This window comes from Pinus tabuliformis, chromosome 5_2 (assembly GCF_031772625.1).
Source record: "Pinus tabuliformis cultivar Carrire ecotype Pingquan chromosome 5_2, CPIR1, whole genome shotgun sequence".
NCBI classification, from domain to species: domain Eukaryota; kingdom Viridiplantae; phylum Streptophyta; class Pinopsida; order Pinales; family Pinaceae; genus Pinus; species Pinus tabuliformis.
In genome coordinates, this window is record NC_142306.1 from 716,686,752 (window position 1) to 716,711,223 (window position 24,472).

The following is a 24,472-nucleotide window of genomic DNA, read 5'->3' on the forward strand; positions in this document are numbered from 1 at the left end:
CAATGATAGTTGATTAGAGCGAGCAACTAGTGGAATCTCTAAGGGTAGAACAACAGGTTCATGGGCGGGACAAGTAAAATTACTAGTACGAGCACATGCTTAAGTGTAGGTGTTCCTGAGATCAGTTCGCAGAGAATAGAATAATAGATGCAAAAGATATGTGAGATGCATTAGGAGGATGTGGAAGTTTAGGTGAAACCATCCACAGTTGGCAGGAGGAACTATGAGGTTCAAAAGACACTTAGGGATGTTTAGGATTTTTTCGGGACTCCTAATATGGGCATTAGAGAGCAGAGACAACTAGACAAGTAGACTAGCTACATGGCATTAGTGAGTCATATTGTGGACACTGAGCCTTCTAGCTATCAGGAGGCTACGTAGCAGCAAGTGCCGCAAGATGCAATGGTTGAGGAGTACACCTTGATCATGCATAACAATATTTGGGAGGTGGTGTCTAGACCAACAGATAGGGCAGTGATTGGATCATGTTGGATCTTCAAGATCAAGCACAGTGCAAAGGGTAGCATTGAGAAATACAAGGCAAGGCTTGTGGCAAAGTGGTTCTATCAAAAGGAGGGAATAGAGTATGGGGAGACATTCACTCTTGTTTCAAGATATACTTTCATCAGGTCCATAATCTCACTAGAAATAAAGATGGGATGGAATATTAATTAGATGGATGTCAAGATGGAATTCCTTAACAAAGATTTGGAAAAGGAAGTATACATCGAACAACCAAAAGCATTTTTGGCACACACTAGTGAGACCCATGTGTGCAGAGTGAAGAGAGCTTTGTGCGGGCTCAAGTAGGCCCTCAGGACGCGGTATGAGTGTATAAATAGATACTTGTAGGTGATGGGATTCGTGAAAAGTGAGGTGGATGAAAACCTATACTACTTGATGGTTAGGGGTGAGGTACTAATTCTTGTCTTATATGTCGATGAATTTTTCTTGACAAGTTTATTGGGGCTCATTAAGGAATTCAAAAGGGACCTTGCAACAAAGTTCAAGATGAAAGAATTGGGGCTTATGCACTACTTTCTAAGCTTGGAGGTGTGATAGACAGATGAATATTTTCCTTGGGCAAGGGAAATACTACGTTGAGATCTTCAGGAGATTAGAGATGGAAAATTACAGAGCCATGTCTACACCCATGATCACCAATTGGAAGAAGGTAGATACATCCATGGATAAGGATATGGACCCCACATTTTACAAGCAGTTGATTCACTCTCTTATGTATTTGGTAAACACCAGGCTAGATATATCCTTTGCGGTAAACTCTCTTAGTCAGTTCATGGTTGAAGCGAAGATGATGTTGTTGACAAGGTTAATGTTGTCTGCAGACAGAGATGATCCCTCTAGCTCAATGAGTGGGTCTAGAAACTGAAGTGATAATCAAATAGACATATTCCTAGGTTATAATTGAAAAGTAGAATGAAACAGATGACCTACCTCGTTCTGATGCTATTCTGAATTCCTTTGTTGAGGGCCTCGAACCGCTTGTGTCACACACTTGTTCCTGCTTCTCTTAGTGTTTTGTGTACCTGCACAATTGATCAAGAGACAACAAAGCATGCCAAAACCAATAGCAAATCCAATAATAACCCACTTAACTGATCAAGGAATGTCAAGCTAATAAACACATGAACATACATATTTTGGGAAGATGAACCAACAGTTGTATATTATTAGGAAATAAAGGGAAGCTTACAACCAAAGCCTTGATGTTGAAAGGCTCTCCTTGAGTGGTAATCCAAGTCCAAGCCAAGAATTCTCCAGGCGCTCCTTCTCCGAGTCTAATGAATAGCCTCTAGGCACAAGCTTAGCATAAGGGTGCAAATGGACATAGACCAATCAACCTCTAACACGACCAACCAACCATTTAGGAATGGGAGAGGATGAATATATAGGTTGGGAAAGGGAGTTAGGATCTCTCCAAACATAGGATTAGGCCCTCATCTCAAGGAGGTAGCTCATAGGGATAAGACCAAGAGGCCAAGTTGGGAGAATTTGACCTCATCTACGTCGAACAACCTCCAGCTCGCCGCTCTGGAAGCTTCTAGATCACGAAGCTTCTCATCCTCTTTCAGAAAATTTCCTTTTTGGGATCATTGCAGGAATATGAGAAAATAGAGCAATGTCATCGCGGGTATGGCATAGTGAAACATGTGACCATAGCGGTTATTAGCCTCATAAGAGTGATGATTCTCAAATTAGGGTTTATGAGCCATTTCCTTCAGGGGAAGCTCAATGCATTTTCCAATCAATGTCTTAGGAAGGATCTGAACTGCATATATGAATGACTACACTACATTATGGTCCTGTTTCGGGCACTTCGAGGTATGTCACGGGGAAGTACAGGAGGTGTGACAAAATACTATGTAATTGATGCACTGGATAGTAGTGAATCATGTGTTGCAGGTTTTGTGAGGTACAATAGAGTATGGGATTAGATATACTCAAGGTGATGGTATCAAATTGGTGGGCTATACTGATGTAGATTGGGCAGGCACTACAGTGGTCAATAAAATCACTTTGTAACAACCTTGGTGAAAAGATCATGTAATAAAAGTTAATAAAGGCAAAATAAGACCACGGGTAAGGGACACATATTCCAAGTTGAATGTTGGGAAAATATATCCTAGTGGGCATCACTGGATGTGTGTTTTGGCTAAGGAAAATTGGCAAAGGCTTAGGCAAAGGCATTAAAATGAAAAAAGGCATTTTTGGCACATTTATTTATGAAAATAAAGGAAATTAGGAGAAAGGGGAGGTAAAAGGTCACAGGTTGCATGTGAAGAGGAAAACGAAGGAAAATAATGGAAAATGAAGAAATTGGAGGCCTCATTGATAAAAAGGCTTCTGAGGATCAGTTGGCGGGTTGCTCAGTGTTAGGCTTACTCAGTGTTAACCTTTTGTCAGTTCAAGTTTGGAGCTCTCTCATTATTCACTCTCTCTCTCTCTCACTCTTGGTCACTTAGATTTTTATAGGAGAACTCTAGTTTGGAGCAAGGAAAGGAAAAGCAAACAAGGATCAAGGAAAGGAAAGCAAGATCAAGCAACTTCAACAGGAATACTTGTAGGTAACCTTTTTCATATGTGATTTCCTAGCTGGTTTGGACATGCATGGCTTTTCATTTTGGTGTATGGTTCTCTTGTTGTCGGTGGCATGGTTTTGTCGGGTTATGATAGTAGTTTTTAGCCTAGCCTAGCATTTTTCCGGATGCCATGGTATGTTGGGATGTTTATTTCAGTTTTAGAACTTTGGAATTGCCAGAGGGATTTCGAAATTAGGGGCGGAGGTGGTCTCAAGGTTCATTCCCAAAGGCCTAGGAATCCCTTGACCGATTTTGGCGGGATACACGGTAAAGCCTGAAGGAGAAGTCTCGGTTTAGGGCCTAGTGATTCAGGTTTGGATTGCAGTAAATCCTGAGAGACTGGTCTTGGTTTAGGGCCTAGTGATCTGGGATTGGATTGCGGTAAAGCCTAAGAGACAAGGAGACAGAAAATTCCTCAAGGATAGTCATGGATTCCAGATGGCATTCCAAGTTCGGTTCATTTGTGATCAGAGCACCGGTTTTAGTGTGATCACGGTTTGATGAGGGTGGAGGTGGTTTAACCTCTGGATTCCATTGGTTTTTCTTGAATTTGTTGTTCTATGAGATCCCACATTCATGCATAGAATATGGCACGGGGGTGACTGGGTAAAGAGAGATTTGGTTCAACCATGTCTATGGTCGGGTGGTACATGGAAGTCCTGAACCTGGTCGGATTTGCCTATGATTAATAAAAGCTAAGTTCTTTTACTTTTGCACTGATTTATATGTGGATTTAATGGTTGTCATATCTATGATATTCACATGGTTTAATGTTGGTTATAAGCATGGTTAGATGACTAGTTTATGTCATGGTTATTTCATATATTTACTTGTAACTGTTAAATGGATGGATGGCAGCAAGACCTAATTGAGGATGTAGTAGTTCAATGGAGAAGGAGGTGATCCTTCTGGTTCTGTTTCATAAGTTGTTTCATTCATTTATGTTCTGCTTTGTCCTAAACCTGTAGGTTATATTGATGCCAAGTGTTTGATAGAATGTTAGTCCCAGTTGGGGATGCTTAGGCTTAGTCTTGAGGGTGGTTTTGATTGATCAACATTGTTATCATGTTTTTAATGTATTATGGAAGTTACAACAAGTTTTGGGCAGAGGCCAGGATTCTCGGCTAGAAAAGTGGCTTAAATCCTGGGGTCGCTGGCACCAAACTAGTCATTTTGGTCCACAGTCGCTCACAGGCAGGCCTGTGAGAGTGACTTTGAGTTTCTGGTCACCCCCTTGCCCATAGCATGAGAGCGAATATGGCCTAAGAGGTGCAGAATATCAGTAGGACCCATGGACATGTTGTTTGAGTGGCTGACTCGTCTCCCGAGGGTTCTGTTGATGATTTTGGATGACTATATGTGATGTTTTGTTGATTCCAATTCAATAGGGTGATATAGGAGGTTGAATCTGATTGTAGTAACATCTCTCCCCATGTTTGCCCCGATTGGCATGCTTACTTTGGGTAGACTTAGGAGGGGCTGTTACACACTTCAAGGTGTTTATTCAACATGGGATCAGGAGTTGTCTCTTGGTACAACAAGAAGCAGAGTCCATGGCATTGAGTTTTGTGGAAGCAAAGAATATAGCAATTAGCATGGTGACATGCGAGACCATTTGGATTCATAAGATATTAGTAGTCTTGTTTGGTCAAAGGCTAGAGACTACAGTGATACAATGGGAAAATCATGGTTGCAACATGTTATCTAAGAATCTAGTGTTTCATGACAAGTCTAAGCATATAGAAATCATGTATGATTTCATCAGGGATTGTGTAGAGTGTGGGGAATTCAACTATAGTATATACCTATAGATCAACAAGTAGAAAACATTTTAATGAAGGCTTTGGGGAAGGTGAGATTCATCTTATTCAAAGACAAGATGGGTGTTATGCATAACACCTTCCACGCTAAGAGAGAGTGTTAGTTTATGTAGCTCAGATAGGTGTTCTAGTCTCAAGTGGTTTCAATGACGGTAGGAACATAAGCGGATTAATTATATACAAGCCTAGTTTATTTTAGGTAAAAATGTCTTAATTAGATTTATTAACCAATTTTAATTATTTTCCTAAGTCTACTCTAGAGAAATGGGTTAATTAATCAATATCAATTGAAACAAGCTGATTTCTCTCTAGTGATTTATAGCAAAGTGACTTGATAAGGTCAAGATGATCTTAGCCATTGATTGTGATTAGATCGTGGTCATTGATTTCTCAATGAGAGATTATAAGAGGAAATCGATTGGCATCTTGGAGATGCAATTCAAGTGGGAAAGGGTGAATTGATAACGTGTGTTGTCACTAGTATAGGTTTCAACAGTGATTGAGATCAATTTGACAGAGAGAATTTATTCACAGTGATTTCCAGTTTCTCAGTGATAGAAGGAGATCAAGTTATTTTGTGAAGCCCGTATTCCTCTAGGTGGTGCGAATTGACAGAGAGAGGTTGATTTTCTAGTGAGGATGAACTGGCCAAGAGGTCAATTTGTAGGACGAAAATATGAGTTTGTCAAAGAGATTGATTTCTTAGTGGAGGCTGAATTATTTTTCTAGGTGGTGCAAGTTGCCAATGGAGGCCAACTTATTCTTCGGGCCGCACATGTGGGTCAATTGATGCTTGTACAAAAGGGACAATTCGGTGTAGGAGCATCTTACCCGAACTCAAAATGTATTTTGACTAGGCTAAAGGGTCTTTCATTTACCAAGAGAGTTGGTTCCCTATGATGAATTTGATTATTTATTTCAAATGTATTTTTCCTAAGTTATAAGGAATTCTAGAAGAATTTGTATTTAGGCATGAATGCTATAATGATATTTGAAGTCTCGGGAGTATTTGAGAGTTAGAGAGGATTGAGGAATTTTTGGATCTCATAGAGAGATTTGAGGATCTATGAATCCGAACTTAGTCTTTTTGGTGAGATATTCATGGATCTGAACTAAATCAGTTTAAGATCCTTTTCATTTGTAAATAATGAATATAAAATGAATCAAACAGAGAATAAAAGGGTGTGTGTAGATGCAAGTGAGAGGCTTGTTGGAAGTCAAGAAATGGCTTGAGGCCAGAATGGGTCTGTAAATGTAAATCTAGCCAAATTGGTCCTTTGTAAACTTGTGAATATAATTATGTATGTTCTTGAGTGTGGAGACTTTGTTTGTTTTAGATCTATTGTTGTGCATCAATTCCTGTGAATAGTAACCATGTGTATTTCTTATCAAATTTGAGAGCTTGGTTGAGCACTATTATTTTCAATTAAACAGTTACAAGGAATTGAGAACTGTTAAGAGTGCATGGCGTGTGTGCTTGAAAGCTTAGGAGGGATAGTAGTGTGTCGCATCATTCTGTGCATAGAACCACATTGAAATGAGTGGGATTGTGATTATAACAAAGAATTCAAAATGAAACCATGGTTTGAGAATACAAGCATCAATGAGACGAGTTTGGAACTCGCAAGTCACAGAGACCACAGAGCAAGGAGGAAGAGTCGAGCCAAAGGAGCACAACACTTAGGCATTTTTTTGGGTCTTAACAGAAGTCCATCAATTAACAAGGCGAGAGACAAAACAGTGAGAGGAAATTCGTTAAATGACAACACCGAGCCGGAATAGGTCTTTCCCGGAAGAGCAAAGGGAAACATATAAGGAAGATGGCAGATTGACTAAACGTTGACCAAACATGGCAAAATCGAAGGTATTCACCTCGCTGGCTTATTAAAAGGATTTTCCCCATGGAACTGGGGTTCGTTGAGCAGGCTCCCGTCGTGGTGTGGGTCTCGTCCGATGAATTAACCCGATGAATTTTGTAATTCCTCCTTTTATTGCATTGGGTGGAAAGGATCGATATGAGGTGGCGCTAACAGGTCTCGAGGACAAGTGGGCCAAGCCAGAGGTTTAAGCTGAAGGAATTGTGTTTGGAACCCAAGTCTACGCGACTGGGAAGAGGGATGATGCCATCCCGATAGTAATATCCTGAAGGTTTATTATGGTGTTCCAACTGATAACACCAGGTTGGAATGGAGCGGGTGGAACCCACCCGACTGATGCCTAACCCGACAATGAGAGTTGAAGTGCCTAAGGCTATGCGTCGGGTTTCCAACACAACGACACAGTGGCATAGTGGAAGTGATAACATGGAAGAGTGGGCCGGCCCACAAGGGATTTAGCTTGGAATAATTGTGAGTGTGCATAATAACATTATGACTGGGCCTGAGCATAGGAAACTGGTCATAGTTTCAGTCGCATGTTATTGGGATTGTGTTTAATCTTGGCTCCGAGGTGTATATGAAACCAATTCTTGACCATACTCGGATAAAGTTGGCCTATCCTACCTTCAACTCCTCCCACTATTAATAAGTTTTCCTGCAAGCTTTTATGGGATTTAATCCCAAAAGAGGGCTTGAAGGAAGCGCTTTATTAGGATAAGTATAGGAACTGTGGGTTCTAAGAGAACTTGTGCTCTGATACGAGGCCATGTTTCATCAGGTGGTACCAGAGCAAGAATGCTTAGTGAACCTCCAAATAGAGGGGTTGGAAGGAGATGCGTTCACTGTATTTGCAGAGCTATAATGAACAAGAAAGAGGAAAAAAAATTGTTTGGAAACATTGGAGAGGTAGCAGAGGATGCTGAAAATGCAGAGGTTGTTGGGAAGTGCATAGAGAATTGCTTGAAAACACAGATTACGAAGGTCTGATTGGTTGATGGAATTCCAGGGATAAATTGTAGAGGAAATGTCTAGGAAAACTGATAATTGCAGGAAAAGGAAAGACAGGCGGGGAAAGTAGCCCATAAATAAACAAAACCAGTGACAAAGTGGAAACAAGACATGTTGTAGTAGAGGAGTAAGTGAGCAAGCATAGTTCAAGATGATAGAAGATAGTGAGCAAAGGAGTGTAGCAACCCAAATTGAGGAGGCTCAAATTGGTTCCATAATAGCGGACCAAAAAGGTGCCAAAATTCCAAGATTAGAGGAGAGGAAGCTTGGTGAGGCAGTCTGTAACAAGAGAGGAGGCTTGTTGCTACAGAGGCCCTGTTGCAGCTCATAGTGAGCATGGAACAACTCACAGAAAGAAGAGGAGGAAGCCACAACAAAAAAGAAAACGAGGCTAGAACAAAGGATACAAGACAACAAATGAGTGAAGAAGAAACGACTAAGGAATTGGCTGAGATGAAGGTAGAACTCAGTGAATAGAAGGAGCAACTGCAAGAGCAAATAAAGCAGTGGAAGAGGAAATTGTTAGTAAGATTGAAGAAAGGTGTTTATGTGGGAAGAAAAGTAAAGTGGCCTATTAGAGAGATGTACGTTGAGAAGCTAATGCATAAACCGAAAGAAGATGAGGCACTCAGAGCAGCTAAGTATGAAGTCAGAGAATCAATTTGTAAACCTGAGAAATGACTGATGCTTGGAGAGGATGGTGATGAGGATGAGGTGATGGAAGCACCTCTTGAGACAAAACTGTCTCATATTTTTTAGTTTAATTCTTTATATAATGATGAATTTGCAGGTAGAATAGAGGAAGTACCAGAGAGACAAGAGAAAGCTGATAGAAGACAACAGGAATATGAGGATGCGCAAGTGAGGAGAACTTCCATGGAGAGCGGAATCCATGAGAAGATTCAAGGAGATGTACTACAATGGTGTGAGATGAAGTTCAGAAGCATCTTTGCTTGGACTTGTTTTCTTTTGTTATTTCTATATTTAATTATTTTTTAAGTATTTGGAAGTCTTTTGAAGACAGGGAGGAGAAGAATGTACAGATGGCAGAATGCATATGGAAGAGAAAATGTTGGACAGAGGCATCCAACTCAAGAAATTCGCTCCATAGAAGCTATGGAAAGCTAGAGACATGGATATGGTGATGAAGTTCAACTCACATGAGAAATTGGAAGAATAGATTATGTAATAGTGGAGGATCATCAAAGAGATCAAAGCATGTTTGAAGCTGAATGGTTGACACAAATTTGTTTCCATAGTGTGGAAAAGAGCAGAAATGTGGAGGAAGAGTTCGTTAGCAGTCTTATAGATCACAAAGTTTGGTCAAAGAAGCTTGAAGATAGGACATAAGAGACCTCAACCAAGGAAGAATATTATGTTTTCGAATCTAATGTATGGTGTATGGTTGCAGGAAATGACCAACAGAAGAATAATGTGCTTATGCAGGGCATGGAGGAATTGAATTTTATGAAGGAGATGCCTAAAATAGAAGAGGCTTATGCACATGAACTTGTTGGAGATGAAGCTATTGCAGCAGCAGTAGAAACTAAAGAAACTATATTTGAAGAAGGTCCCATGCACGAGGATGAAACCAACAATATAGCTATGTCATTAGAACCTTGGGAGGAATGGCTAAAAGAGGTTTAAGACTGCACAAGAGATGGTACAATTCAGTTTGATTCTAAATTGTATGATGAGCTAAATACTTTGGAGCAGAAAATCATGAACCAGAAAGAACATATTCAACATGTAAAACTGGAGTTGGAGAAGGATGGAATTGTCTTGAAAGGCAATAAAGATGGAGCTGAAATTGTTAACCAGCAGAATGGAAAAGATGGAAGTGTGCCACAATCAAGGAATAAGAGCATTCAACCAAGAGAAGAGGTGAATATAGTCATTGAAGAGGTGTGTGTTTTACACCGTAAGATGGATATTTACACCAAATTGGGGTGCTGAGCTACCAACTCCATTAATTTTATACATTACATTAAACATCTCATTTGCTAATCGTTGAAGCATCTCATCAAATATATTTATAGTCTTATTCTTGGCTCGCATCTTGGATCAGGGTATTTGACAAATTTCAGTGGCGACTCATATTGCTACTCAGAAGCATGTAGCTATGCGTGTAGCTATGAAAGTCATAGGTGAATGATAAAGCCCAAACATAATGCAGTGTAGTCTTCCTCATTACAGATCGGAAAAGCACATTCCTTCTTATACCATCAAGCCTATTAGTGATAAGTTTCGAATGAGCTTCCATTTCCCAGGTCTTCCAACTCATTGGTACATGAAGGTCTTCCTTTTCTGCTGACAGTTGTGCCCCTCCGAGGTTGGGGTTTGAAACCTTCCACCTGCCACTTTATTTGACAGACTAAATCTTGCGTTGACGTCCTATAGTGGTATCCATAAGAAGAATGTGGGGGTCCCAACTGGTTTTGGAAACCACTGGGGGGTGGTCCTACAATGATCCTATGCCTGGCATGTCGCCATAGTGGTTTCGCACTATCCGAAAAACTCTACCCCCCACCTCCCACACCTCCCCCGTTAAAGTTCGAAAGATGGGGGGCCGCAATGCCTGCACCGCCATCCATCCTAATTTGGTGGCCCAACGTGATTTGGAATATGTGCGTTGTTTAACCACAATGCCAATGTTTTGTTTAGGCTAGTGTCAATTCCTGGTCATGGCCACTTTTTTCAGTAACTGCCAGTCCTAATCTAAGGGAGACCCAAGATCAATCCTTGTAGTTGCCACTATAATACTAAGATCTTATGATTTTAGCAAAGCGAGACTCTCGTGCCGCCAAGGCGGGGTAGAGAATTTGAGACTCTCGTGCCGCCAAGGCGGGGTGGGGAATCTGTGTCTTGAGACACCACCACAACAGGTCAATGTACTCAATAAGATTTGAACTGCGGTCTATTGAGCTTCGCCCAAGTAGAGTTACCATGAAACCACGCGATCATGGCCACTTTATTAAAACAAAATAAAATTTGATTAGGCTAGTGTCAATTCCTTGTCATGGCCACTTGCACCTATAAACTATGCGCTGCTGCTTAAACATATTTGAACCACCAAATTTTGGAGCACCTTCAACTAGTGCTTGTCTCATGCTTCTTGTTTTCAAAATATCCCAATGAATGTTCTCAGAAATAACAATAACCAGCAAACAGAGCACCACCAACTACTGAACTTGCGACGCCTGTTCCTGTTCCTTATAGGCTTTTACGACCAATACTAATTTTTTGAATCTATTATTTATCTTCCATATGCAACAACGTTTGGTTTGATGCGTTCATGCCCATGAGGAATCTCCCATGTGGTCATGAGGAATCTGCCATGTGGTCATGAGAATGATACAATATGATCACTATAATCGATGCCACCAACACCAGTGACATCACTTTGGTCTCCTGGATAATTTAGTGTACCATGGAGGGGGGCATCATTTCCAATAACTGATACTGCGATAATCATATTTACAGTCAATTCCCAAACAGAAATGAGGAAGGCTTAGGATACATTGCCTTGCAACCAGATACCTTTGATGGCCAAAATATTTCTAAAGATTAAAAAATTTAATAAGTTTATCTCAATATTATATGTTTTTAATTGTATTACAAAATTTGGGGTAATGAAAGGGGGTGTCACAATCTTCTCCCTCTTTAAGGAACATTGTTCTCTATTCTACTAATATATGCAAAAGATAGGATATGTGATTTTCATATAACAACATTTTCCATGTTACTAATTGCCACTTCTAATAATGCCATTCATTTTTCATGATCTAGTTAGGTTTAAATCTCCTGGCATTCTAGCACCTTCTTTCATGGTTGTCAGTTACTTCACAAGGTTTCCACAAAAAAATAAGTTCAATTCATTATTTTCTTGAACACACCAAATACATTTAATCATCTCATTTATTTTTAATGGTCTAGTTAAGTTTAAATCTCTTGGCATTCTAGCACCTTCCTTCATGGTTATCAGTTACTTCACAAGGTTTCCACAAAGAATAAGTTTAACTCATTATTTTCTTGAACACACCCAATACATTCAATCATTCCAATGAGTATGTACATGGATCTTTGAAAACCACAATCAATAAGGTGGAGGCAAGACCAAATGGAGGAAAAAGCAATCTTGGATTGTTCTACCAAAAAGAGAATATGGTTTGTGGACACACTAGGTCTTGTAATCTAGTCAACACCAACTACAATTGACTCTGGGTAAGGAGAGTTTGAGTGGAAATATTGATACAACATTAATTTGTTAGGATATAAGAAATCTAATGATACTTAGTTTGTAATATTTTATTTTTTCTTTAATATAATTTTGAGTACAATTACTAGTACGAGCACATGATCAGTTCACAGAGAATGGAACAATAGATGCAAAAGATATGTGAGATGCATCAGGAGGATGTGGAATTTTAGGTGCAATCATCCACAGTTGGCAGGAGGAACTATGAGGTTCAAAACACACTTAGGGATGTTTAGGATTTTGTGGGGACTCCTAATATGGGCATTAGAGAGCGGAGACAACTAGAAAAGTACACTAGCTACATGGAATTAGTGAGTCATATTGTGGACACTGAGCCTTCTAACTATCGGGAGGCTGCATAGCAGCCAGTGCCGCAAGATGCAATGGTTGAGGAGTACACCTTGATCATGCATAACAATATTTGGGAGGTGGTGTCTAGACCAACAGATAGGGCAGTGGTTGGATCATGTTGGATCTTCAAGATCAAGCACAGTGCAAAGGGTAGCATTGAGAAATACAAGGCGAGGCTTGTGGCAAAGTGGTTCTATCAAAAGGAGGGAATAGAGTATGGGGAGACATTCACTCTTGTTTCAAGATATACTTTCATCAGGGCCATAATCTCACTAGAAACAAAGATGGGATGGAAGATTAATTAGATGGATGTCAAGATGGAATTCCTTAACAAAGAGTTGGAAGAGGAAGTATACATCGAACAACCAAAAGCATTTGTGGCACACACTAGTGAGACCCATGTGTGGAGAGTGAAGAGAGCTTTGTGCAGGCTCAAGTAGGCCCTCAGGACGTGGTATGAGTGTATAAATAGATACTTGTAGGTGATGGGATTCGTGAAAAGTGAGGTGGATGAAAACCTATACTACTTGATGGTTAGGGGCGAGGTACTAATTCTTGTCTTATATGTGGATGAATTTTTCTTGATAGGTTCATTGGGGCTCATTAAGGAATTCAAGAGGGACCTTGCAACAAAGTTCAAGATGAAAGACTTGGGGCTTATGCACTACTTTCTAGGCATGGAGGTGTGGTAGACAGATGAGGATATTTTCCTTGGGCAAGGGAAATACTACGTTGAGATCTTGAGGAGATTCGAGATGGAAAATTACAGAGCCATGTCTACACCCATGATCACCAATTGGAAGAAGGTAGATACATCCATGGATAAGGATATGGACCCCACATTTTACAAGCAGTTGATTCACTCTCTTATGTATTTGGTAAACACCAGGCCAGATGTATCCTTTGCGGTAAACTCTCTTAGTCAGTTCATGGTTGAAGCGAAGACGAAGCTGTTGACAATGTTAATCCTCTTTGCAGACAGAGATGATCCCACTAGCTCAATGAGTGGGTCTAGAAATTGAAGTGATAATCAAATAGACATATTCCTAGGTTATAATTGAAAAGTAGAATGAAATAGATGACCTACCTCGTTCTGATGCTCTACTATGCCCTTTGAATTCCTTCAAAATAACTTTTCAAACCAAGCTTAAACAAAAATTTACAAAAAATCTACACACCTTTTTTCACTTTGTAGGAGCTCGATATTGCCTCTGATGTATCTATGTAATTTTGGATCATCCAGTCTTGAAATTGCGACCTGTAGTAGCCCTATGTGTCCTCTTTCCAATGCCACCAGTCTGATCGCAATTGGATTCTCCAAGGAAGAGTTATGCCAAATCTCCCACAGTGACCTGATTATAGACTAGTTCAGTAGAGCGAAATTGTATGACGTGCCACGTGTCCTTGTTTCGACCTTTGGCTCTAAAAAATATATACAAGAAACTACAGTCCATCATCTTTCTGTACCTTCTTACGAAATTTCACTCCGATGCTCAGAGAGAAAGTTATGACGATTTTCCCCAGGTCACCTGTTTGGAATGTAATTCAGGAGTCTTCAAAAAGACCAACTTTCCCAGATCATATCTCCGCAAATATAGCGCGAAAAGCTCTGAAATTTGGACCCGAGGTTCAGTGCGATTTCGTCTCAAATGGTTTTTTTTTCGCTTCTGAAACGTCACAGACAAAAATTTATAGCGAAAATGCCATGATGACCTATTTGGAGCAGCGAAACCCTAGAATCCAAGGCTTTGATACCAAATGTTATGAAACCAGCTCACAAAAAATTAGAAAAGATAGATCAACGCCTTAGAATTCAGCCTCTTCGAGGGGGAAACCTCCTTTAAATTACACAAATGAATGATTCTTTGATGATTCAAATGACAAAACCTCCTTTCTATATAGGAGTCTAAGGAGTCACAATATAACCCAGCCGACCTAACAATAATAATATAAAGCCACAAAAATATCAATAGAGGGATTCTATGGGGCACAGTAATAACAATATGGGGGCAATAGGGCCACAAAAATATTAATAAGGGATACAACTACAATAGTAATGGGGTAATCACTAGTATTATAGGGACCTAACAAAGGCCTAGTGATTCAGGTTTGGATTGCAGTAAATCCTGAGAGTCTGGTCTTGGTTTAGCGCCTAGTGATCCAGGATTGGATTGCGGTAAAACCTAAGAGACAAGGAGATGGAAAATTCCTCAAGGATAGTCATGGATTCCGGATGGCACTCCAAGTTCGGTTCATTTGTGATCGGAGCACCGGTTTTAGTGTGATCACAGTTTGATGAGGGTGGAGGTCGTTTAACCTCTGGATTCCATTGGTTTTTCTTGAATTGGTTGTTCTATGAGATCCCACATTCATGCTTAGAATATGGCACGGGGGTGACTGGCTAAAGAGAGATTTGGTTCAGCCATGTCTATGGTCGGGTGGTATGTGGAAATCCTGAACCTGGTCGGATTTTCCTATGATTAATAAAAGCTAAGTTCTTTTACTTTTGCACTGATTTATATGTGGATTTAATGGTTGTCATATCTATGATATTTACATGGTTTAATGTTGGTTATAAGCATGGTTAGATGATTGGTTTATGTCATGGTTATTTCATATATTTACTTGTAACTGTTAAATGGATGGATGGCAGCAAGACCTAATTGAGGATGTAGTAGTTCAATGGAGAAGGAGGTGATCCTTCTGGTTATGTTTCATAAGTTGTTTCATTCATTTATGTTCTGCCTTGTATCCTAGACCTGTAGGTTGCATTGATGCCAAGTGTTTGACAGAATGTTAGTCCCAATTGGGGATGCTCAGGCTTAGTCCTGAGGGTGGTTTTGATTGATCAACATTGTTATTATGTTTTTAATGAATTATGGAAGTTACAACAAGTTCTGGGCAGAGGCCAAGATTCTCGGCTAGAAAAGTGGCTTAAATCCCGGGGTTGCTGGCACAAAACTAGCCATTTTGGTCCACAGTCGCTAGCAGGCAGGCCTGTGAGAGTGACTTTGAGTTTCTGGTCACCCCCTTGCCCATAGCATGAGAGCAAATATGGCCTAAGAGATGCAGAATAGCAGTGGGACCCATGGACATGCTGTTTGAGTGGCTGACTCGTCTCCTGAGGGTTCTGTTGATGATGTTGGATGACTATATGTGATGTTTCGTTGATTCCACTTCAATAAGGTGACATAGGAGGTTGAATCTGATTGTAGTAACATCTCTCCCCATGTTTACCCCGGTTGGCATGTTTACTTTGGGTAGACCTAGGAGGGGGTGTTACACACTTCAAGGTGTTTCTTCAGCATGGGATCAGGAGTTGTCTCTTGGTACAACAAGAAGCAGAGTCCATGGCACTGAGTTTTGTGGAAGCAAAGTATATAGCAACTAGCATGGTGACATGCGAGGCCATTTGGATTCATAAGATATTAGTAGTCTTGTTTGGTCAAAGGCTAGAGACTACAGTGATACACTAGGAAAATCACGGTTGCAATAGGTTATCTAAGAATCTAGTGTTTCATGACAGGTCTAAGCATATAGAAATCATGTATGATTTCATCAGGGATTGTGTACAGTGTGGGGCAATTCAACTATAGTATATACCTATAGATCAACAAGTAGAAAACATTCTAATGAAGGCTTTGGGGAAGGCGAGATTCATCTTATTCAGAGACAAGATGGGTGTTATGCATAACACCTTCCTCGCTAAGAGAGAGTGTTAGTTTATGTAGCTCAGATAGGTGTTCTACTCTCAAGTTGTTTCAATGAGGGTAGGAACATAAGCGGATTAATTATCTCCAAGCCTAGTTTATTTTATAGGGTAAAAATGTGTTAATTAGATTTATTAACCAATTTTAATTATTTTCCTAAGTCTAACTTAGAGAAATGGGTTAATTAATCAATATTAATTGAAACAAGTTGATTTCTCTCTAGTGATTTATAGCAAAGTGACTTGATAAGGTCAAGATGATCTTAGCCATCGATTGTGATTAGATCGTGGTCGTTGATTGCTCAATGAGAGATTATAAGAGGAAATCGATTGGCATCTTGGAGATGCAATTCAAGTGGGAAAGGGTGAATTGATAGCATGGGTTGTCACTAGTAGAGGTTTCAACAATGATTGAGATCGATTTGACAGAGAGAATTTATTCACAGTGATTTCCAGTTTCTCAGTGATAGAAGGAGATCAAGTTATTTTGCGAAGCCCGTATTCCTCTAGGTGGTGTGAATTGACAGAGAGAGGTTGATTTTCTAGTGAGGATGAACTGGCCAAGAGGTCAATTTGTAGGACGAAAATATGAGTTTGTCAAAGAGATTGATTTCTTAATGGAGGTTGAATTATTTTTCCAGGTGGTGCGAGTTGCCAATGGAGGCCAAGTTATTCTCCGGGCCGCACGTGTGGGTCAATTGATGCTTGTACAAAAGGGCCAATTTGATGTAGGAGCATCTTACCCGAAGTCAAAATGTATTTTGACTAGGCTAGAGGGTCTTTCATTTACCAAGGGAGTTGGTTCCCTAAGATGAATTTGATTATTTATTTCAAATGTATTTTTCCTAAGTTATAAGGAATTCTAGAAGAATTTGTATTTAGGCATGAAAGTTATAATGAGATTTGAAGTCTCGGGAGTATTTGAGAGTTAGAGAGGATTGAGGAATTGTTGGATCTCATAGAGAGATTTGAGGATCTATGAATCCTAACTTAGTTTTTTTGGTGAGATATTCATGGATCTGAACTAAATCAGTTTAAGATCATTTTCATTTGTAAATAATGAATATAAAATGAATCAAACAAAGAATAAAAGGGTGTGTGTAGATGCAAGAGAGAGGCTTGTTGGAAGTCAAGAAATGGCTTGAGGCCAGAATGAGTCTGTAAATGTAAATCTAGCCAAATTGGTCCTTTGTAAACTTGTGAATATAATTATGTATGTTCTTGAGTGTGGAGACTTTGTTTGTTTTAGATCTATTGTTGTGCATCAATTCATGTGAACAGTAACCATGTGTATTTCTTATCAAATCCGAGAGCTTGGTTGAGCACTATTATTTTCAATTAAACAGTTACAAAGAATTGAGAACTGTTAAGAGTGCATGGCGTGTGTGCTTTCACAAATAATTGAGAAGTTAAGAGTGCATGGCGTGTGTGCTTGAAAGCTCAGGAGGGATAACAGTGTGTCGCATCATTCTGTGCATAGAACCACATTGAAACGAGCGGGATTGTGATTATAACAACGAATTCGAAAGGCAACCATGGTTTGAGAATACAAGCATCAATGGGACGAGTTTGGAACTCGCAAGTCACGGAGACCACAGAGTAAGGCTAGAGGAAGAGCCGAGCCAAAGGAGCACAACACTTAGGCATTTTTTTGGGTCTTAACAGAAATCATCAATTAACAAGGCGAGAGATAAAACAGTGATAGGAAATTCGTTACATGACAACACTGAGCCGGAATAGGACTTTCTCGGAAGAGCAAAGGGAAACATATAAGGAAGATGGCAAATCGACTAAACGCCGACCAAACATGGCATAATGGACCCCGCCCAGAGGTATTCACCTCGCTGGCTTATTAAAAGGATTTTCCCCATTGAACCGAGGTTCGTTGAGCAGGCTCACGTGGTGGTGTGGGTCTCGTCCAACGAATTAACCCGACGAATTTTGTAATTCCTCCTTTTATTGCATTGGGTGGAAAGGATCGAGATGAGGTGGCGCTAACAGATCTCGAGGACAAGTGGGTCAGGCCAGAGGTTTAAGCTGGAGGAATTGTGTTTGGAACCAAAGTCTACGCGACTAGGAAGAGGGATGATGACATCCTGAAGGTTTAATATGGCGTGCCAAGTGATAACACCAGGTTGGAATGGAGTGGGTGGAACCCACCCAACCGATGCCTAACCCGACAATGAGAGTTGAAGTGCCTAAGGCTATGCATCGGGCAACACTAGGACACAGTGGCGTAGTGGAAGTGATAACGTGGAAGAGTGGGCCGGCCCACAAGGGATTTAGCTTGGAATAATTGTGAGTGGGCATAATAACAAAGGACCGGGCCTGAGCGTAGGAAACTGATCATAGTATCAGTCGCATGTTATTGGGATTGTGTTTAATCTTGGCTCCGAGGTCTATATGAAACCAATTCTTGGCCATACTCTGATAAAGTTGGCCTATCCTACCTTCAACTCCTCCCACTATTAATACATTAAGGGATTTAATCCCAAAAGAGGGCTTGAAGGAAGCGCTTTATCAGGATAAGTCTGGGAACTATGGGTTCTAAGAGAACTTGCGCTCGGATACGAGGCCATGTTTCATCAGGTGGTACCAGAGCAAGAATGCTCTGTGAACCTCAAAATAGAGGGGTTGGAAGGAGATGCATTCATTGTAGTTGCAGAGCTATAATGAACAAGAAAGAGGAAAAAAAATGTTTGGAAACATTGGAGAGGTAGCAGAGGATGTTGAAAATGCAGAGGTTGCTAGGAAGTGCATAGAGAATTGCTTGAAAACACAGATTACAAAGGTCTGATTGGTTGATGGAATTCCAAGGATAAATTGTAGAGGAAAGGTCTAGGAAAACTGATAATTGCAGGAAAAGGAAAGACAGGCAGGGAAAGTAGCCCATAAATAAACAAAACCAGTGCCAAAGTGGAAACAAGACATGTTGTAGTAGAGGAGTAAGCAAGCAAGCATAGCTCAAGATGATATAAGATAGTGAGCAAAGGAGTGTAGCAACCCAGATCGAGGAGGCTCAAATTGGTTCCATAATAGCAGACTGGAAAGGTGCCAAAATACCAAGATTAGAGGAGAGGAAGCTTGGCGAGGCAGTCTGTAACAAGAGAGGAGGCTTGTTACTACAGAGGCCCTGTTGCAGCTCATAGTGAGCATGGAACAACTCACAGAAAGAAGAGGAGGAAGTCCAGGAGGAAGCCACAACAGAAAAGAAAAGGAGGCTAGAACAAAGGATACAAGACAACAAATGAGTGAAGAAGAAACGACGAAGGAATTGGCTAAGATGAAGGCAGAACTCAGTGAATTGAAGGAGCAACTGCAAGAGCAGATAAAGCAGTGGAAGAGGAAATTGTTAGTAAGATTGAAGAAAGGTGTTTATGTGGGAAGAAGAGTAAAGTGGCCTATCAGAGAGTTGTATGTTGAGAAGCTAATGCATAAAGTGAAAGAAGAGGAGGCACTCAGAGCAGCTAAGTATGAAGTCAGAGAATCAATTTGTAAACCTGAGAAAGGACTGATCCTTGGAGAGGACGGTGATGAGGATGAGGTGCTGGAAGCACCTCTTGAGACAAAACTGTCTCATATTTTTTAGTTTAATTCTTTATATAATGATGAATTTGCAGGTAGAATAGAGGAAGTACCAGAGAGACAGGAGAAAGTTGATAGAAGACAACAGGAATATGAGGATGCGCAAGTGAGGAGAACTGCCATGGAGAGGAGAATCCATGAGAAGATTCAAGGAGATGTACTACAATGGTGTGAGATGAAGTTCAAAAGCATCTTTGCTTGGACTTGTTTTCTTTTGTTATTTCTATATTTAATTATTCTTTAAGTATTTGGAAGTCTTTTGAAGACAGGGAGGAGAAGAATGTACAGATGGCAGAATGCATATGGAAGAGAAAATGTTGGACATAGGCATCCAACTCAAGAAATTCGCTCCATAGAAGCTATGGAAAGCTAGAGACATGGATACGGTGATGAAGTTCAACTCACATGAGAAATTGGAAGAATAGATTATGTAATAGTGGAAGATCATCAAAGAGATCAAAGCATGTTTGAAGCTGAATGGTTGACACAAATTTGTTTCCATAGTGTGGAAAAGTGCAGAAATGTGGAGGAAGATTTCGCTAGCAATCTTATAGATCACAAAGTTTGGTCAAAGAAGGTTGAAGATAGGACATAAGAGACCTCAACCAAGGAAGAATATTATGTTTTCGAATCTAATGTATGGTGTATGGCTGCATGAAATGACCAACAGAAGAATAATGTGCTTATGCAGGGCATGGAGGAATTGAATTTTATGAAGGAGATGCCTAAAATAGAAGAGGCTTATGCACATGAACTTGCTGGAGATGAAGCTATCGCAGCAGTAGTAGAAACTAAAGAAACTAGATTTGAAGAAGGTCCCATGCACGAGGATGAAACCAGCAGTGTAGCTATGTCATTAGAACCTTGGGAGGAATGGCTAAAAGAGGTTGAAGACTGCACAAGAGATGGTACAATTCAGTTTGATTCTAAATTGTATGATGAGCTAAGTACTTTGGAGCAGAAAATCATGAACCAGAAAGAACATATTCAACATGTAAAACTGGAGTTGGAGAAGGATGGAATTGTCTTGAAAGGCAATAAAGACGGAGCTGAAATTGTCAACCAGCAGAATGGAAAAGAGGGAAGCGTGCCACAGTCAAGGAATGAGAGCATTTAACCAAGAGAAGAGGTGAATATAATCATTGAACAGGTGTATGTTTTACACCATAAGCTGGATATTTACACCAAATCGGGGTGCTGAGGTACCAACTCCGTTAATTTTATACATTACATTAAACATCTCATTTGCTAATCGTTGGAGCATCTCATCAAATATATTTATAGGCTTATTCTTGGCTCGCATCTTGGATCAGGGTATTTGACAATTTTCAGTGGCAACTCATACTGCAACTCAGAAGCATGTAGCTACGAAAGTCATAGGTGAATGATAAAGCCCAAACGTAATGCAGTGTAGTCTTCCTCATTCCAAATCGGAAAAGCACATTCCTTCTTGTACCATCAAGAGTATTTCCCAGGTCTTCCAACTCATTGGTACATGAAGGTCTTCATTTTCTGCTGACTGTTGTGCCCCTCCGAAGTTGGGGGTTGAAACCTTCCACCAGCCACTTTATTTGACAGATTAAATCCCGCGTTGACGTCCTATAGTGGTATCCATAAGAAGAATGTGGGGGTCCCTACTGGTTTTGGAAACCACTGGGTGGTGGTCTTGCAATGATCCTACGCCTGCCATGTCGCCAAAGTGGTTTGGCACTAGCCGAAAAAACTCTGTCCGCCGCACCCACACTCCGTTAAAGTTCGAAAGATGGTGGGCCGCAATGCCTGCACCGCCATGCATCCTAATTCGGTGGCCCAACGTGCTTTGGAATATGTGCGTTGTTTAACTACAATGCCCATTCTTAAACAAAACCTTACCGCACAGTCTAATGAGGCGGAGGAGTTGCCTGGAAAGTTATGGAAATTCGGTCATATTTAAAGAAAATTTGGCGAGAATATTTGTAAATCCAAATTATAATTGTTAAACTTCAAAATTTTAGGTATTTTAGACGTTTTTGATGGTGCTGAATCCATTTCCACCATCTTTCCACCATCTAAAACACGATTAAAACACTGGTTCTACAAGATTTTTTGAAATTTTTTTGCCCGGATTCTGGCCACATTTGACGGGGCAATTCCTCTGTCTGGTTAGACGACTCCAAACCTTATATATATTTTTTAACACATGGGGAATCGGTTATTGTTTGGACTAATCTAAAGGAGAACACGATGCCAATGTTTAAATAAAATATTATATTTTTTTTAACACATGGTGAATGGGTCATTGTTCGGACTAATCTAAAGGAGACTCAAGATCAGCCCACTGCTTGGACTAATCTAAGGGAGATCCAAGATCAACCCTTGTTGCTCCCATTATAACACCAAGAGTATATCCAACAACTTGCAAGCCAGATATACCACTGCCACTATAACACTAAGAGTATATCAAGGAAATTGCAAGCTAGATATACCAAATTTTATGATTTAGCGAGAGCCAAGAGACTCTTGGATAAAGAGAGTCTACTCCTTGAGCCTAGATCATAGCAAGACACTATATTCAATGAAATTTAAATGGCTCCCGTAGACTTCACCCAAAGAAACTTATGATTAAACCACACCTCACTATATTAAACACAACATTATACTTTATTCAACAAAACATTATACTTTTATTAAAACAAAATTAACAAAATGAAATTTGATTAGGCTAATGTCAATTTCTGGTCATGGCCACTTGCACCTATAAACTGTGCGCTGTTGCTTAAACATATTTGAACCACCAAATTTTGCAGCACCTTCAACTAGTGCTGGTCTAATGCTTCTTGGGTTCAAAATATCCCAACGAATGTTCTCAGAAATAACAATAACCAGCGAACAGAGCACCACCAACTACCGAACTTGCAACGACTGTTCCTGTTCCTGATAGACTTTTACAACTAGTACTAATCTTTTGAACCTATTATTTCTTTTCCACATGCAACAACATTCGGTTTGATGCGTTCATACCCATGAGGAATCTCCCATGTGGTCATGAGAATGATGCAATATGATCATTATAATCGATGCCACCAAACACTAGTGACATCACTTTGGTCTCCTGGATAATTTAGTGTACCATGGAGGGGTCCATCATTTCCAATAGCTGACACTGTGATAATCATATTTACAGTCAATTCCCAAACTGAAATGATGAAGGATTACAGTACATTGCCTTGCAACCAGATCCATCCAACCAAAATATTTCCAGAGATTAAAAAATTTAATAAGTTTACCTCAATATTATATGTTTTTACTTGTATTATCAAATTTAGGGTAATGAAAGGGGTGTCATAATCTTTTCCTTCTTTAAAGAACATTGTCTTCTATTTTATCATTATATACAAAAGATGAGATATGCTATTTTCATATCAATAACATTTTCCATATCACTAATTGCCATTTCTAATAATGCTATTTATTTTTCATGTTCTAATTAAATTTAAATCTCCTAGCATTTTAGCACCTTCCTTCATGGTTGTCAATTACTTCACAAAGTTTCCCCAAAGAATAAGTTCAACTCATTATTTTCTTAAACACGCAATGTATTCAATAATCTCATTTATTTTGCATTGTCCAGTTAAATTTAAATTTCTTGGCATTCTAGCACCTTCCTTCATGGTTGTTAGTTAATTCACAAAGTTTCCACAAAGAATAAGTTCAACTCATTATTTTCTTGAACACACGCAATACATTCAATCATCCCAATGAGTATATACATGGATCTTTGAAATCCACAAAGAATAAGTTCAACTCATTATTTTCTTGAACACACTCAATACATTCAATCATCCCAATGAGTATGTACATGGATCTTTGAAAACCACACTCAATGAGGTGGAGGCATCTGCATTGGACCAAATGGAGGAAAAACCGATCTTGGGTTGTATGTACATGGATCTTTGAAAACCACAATCAATGAGGTGGAGACATCTACATTGGACCAAATGGAAGAAAAAGCAATCTTGGGTTGTTCTACTAAAAGGAGAGTATGGTTTGTGGACACACTAGGTCTTGTAATCTGGTCAACACCAACTACAATTGAGTCTTGTGAAAGAGAGTTTGAGTGGAAATTTTGATACAACATCAATTTGTTGGGGATATGGGAAATCTAATGACACTTAGTTTGTAATATTTTAATTTTTCCTTTATATAATTTTGAAAAATATTTAATGATGTAAAAAGTATTTGATATATTTTTTATAAAGATGTTTTTAAAAATTGACTATGGTTTAATTAGGTTTGTATTTTTTATTGGATTAGGTTGAGAGAAGGTGTTGTAGTAACACATTAAGTGAGATTTTGTAATGAGTATTAGATTCAAAAATAATAAAACACAATGTCAGTGTAATTAAAAAGGTAATACAAGTCCTTTCCTAACTTTCAGTTTACTGGGCTCATATCTTCTTTCTTCCTGCCAGCATTATAAAACGAATGAACAGATTGATTGCTAATTTCCTCTGGGGAGGACATGCATTTCAGAACAAAATTCATCTTGTCAAAATGGCTTCTATATCAAAACCAAAAAGGGCTGGTAGATGGGGCCTTTTAGATATGTGCACTTTTGGGAAAGCCCTCCTCTGTAAGTCTTTTCATAGAGGTATTTTTGGCGACAGGCCATGGAATAAGATTATTAAGGCAAAATATTTAAAAGGCAAGAGTATAGAATTCTGGTACAGGAGGTGGTCCATTGACATTAGGAGTGGATCGACGATTTGACAAAGTCTCAGGAA

At 39.6% G+C, this 24,472-nt stretch overlaps 1 pseudogene; it reads right to left on the reverse strand.

The window, feature by feature from the left end:
* LOC149161191 (peptide deformylase 1B, chloroplastic/mitochondrial pseudogene) overlaps positions 1 to 21,563 on the reverse strand; it is a 152,569-nt pseudogene extending 131,006 nt beyond the window's left edge.
* Positions 21,564 to 24,472: the final 2,909 nt, after the last annotated feature.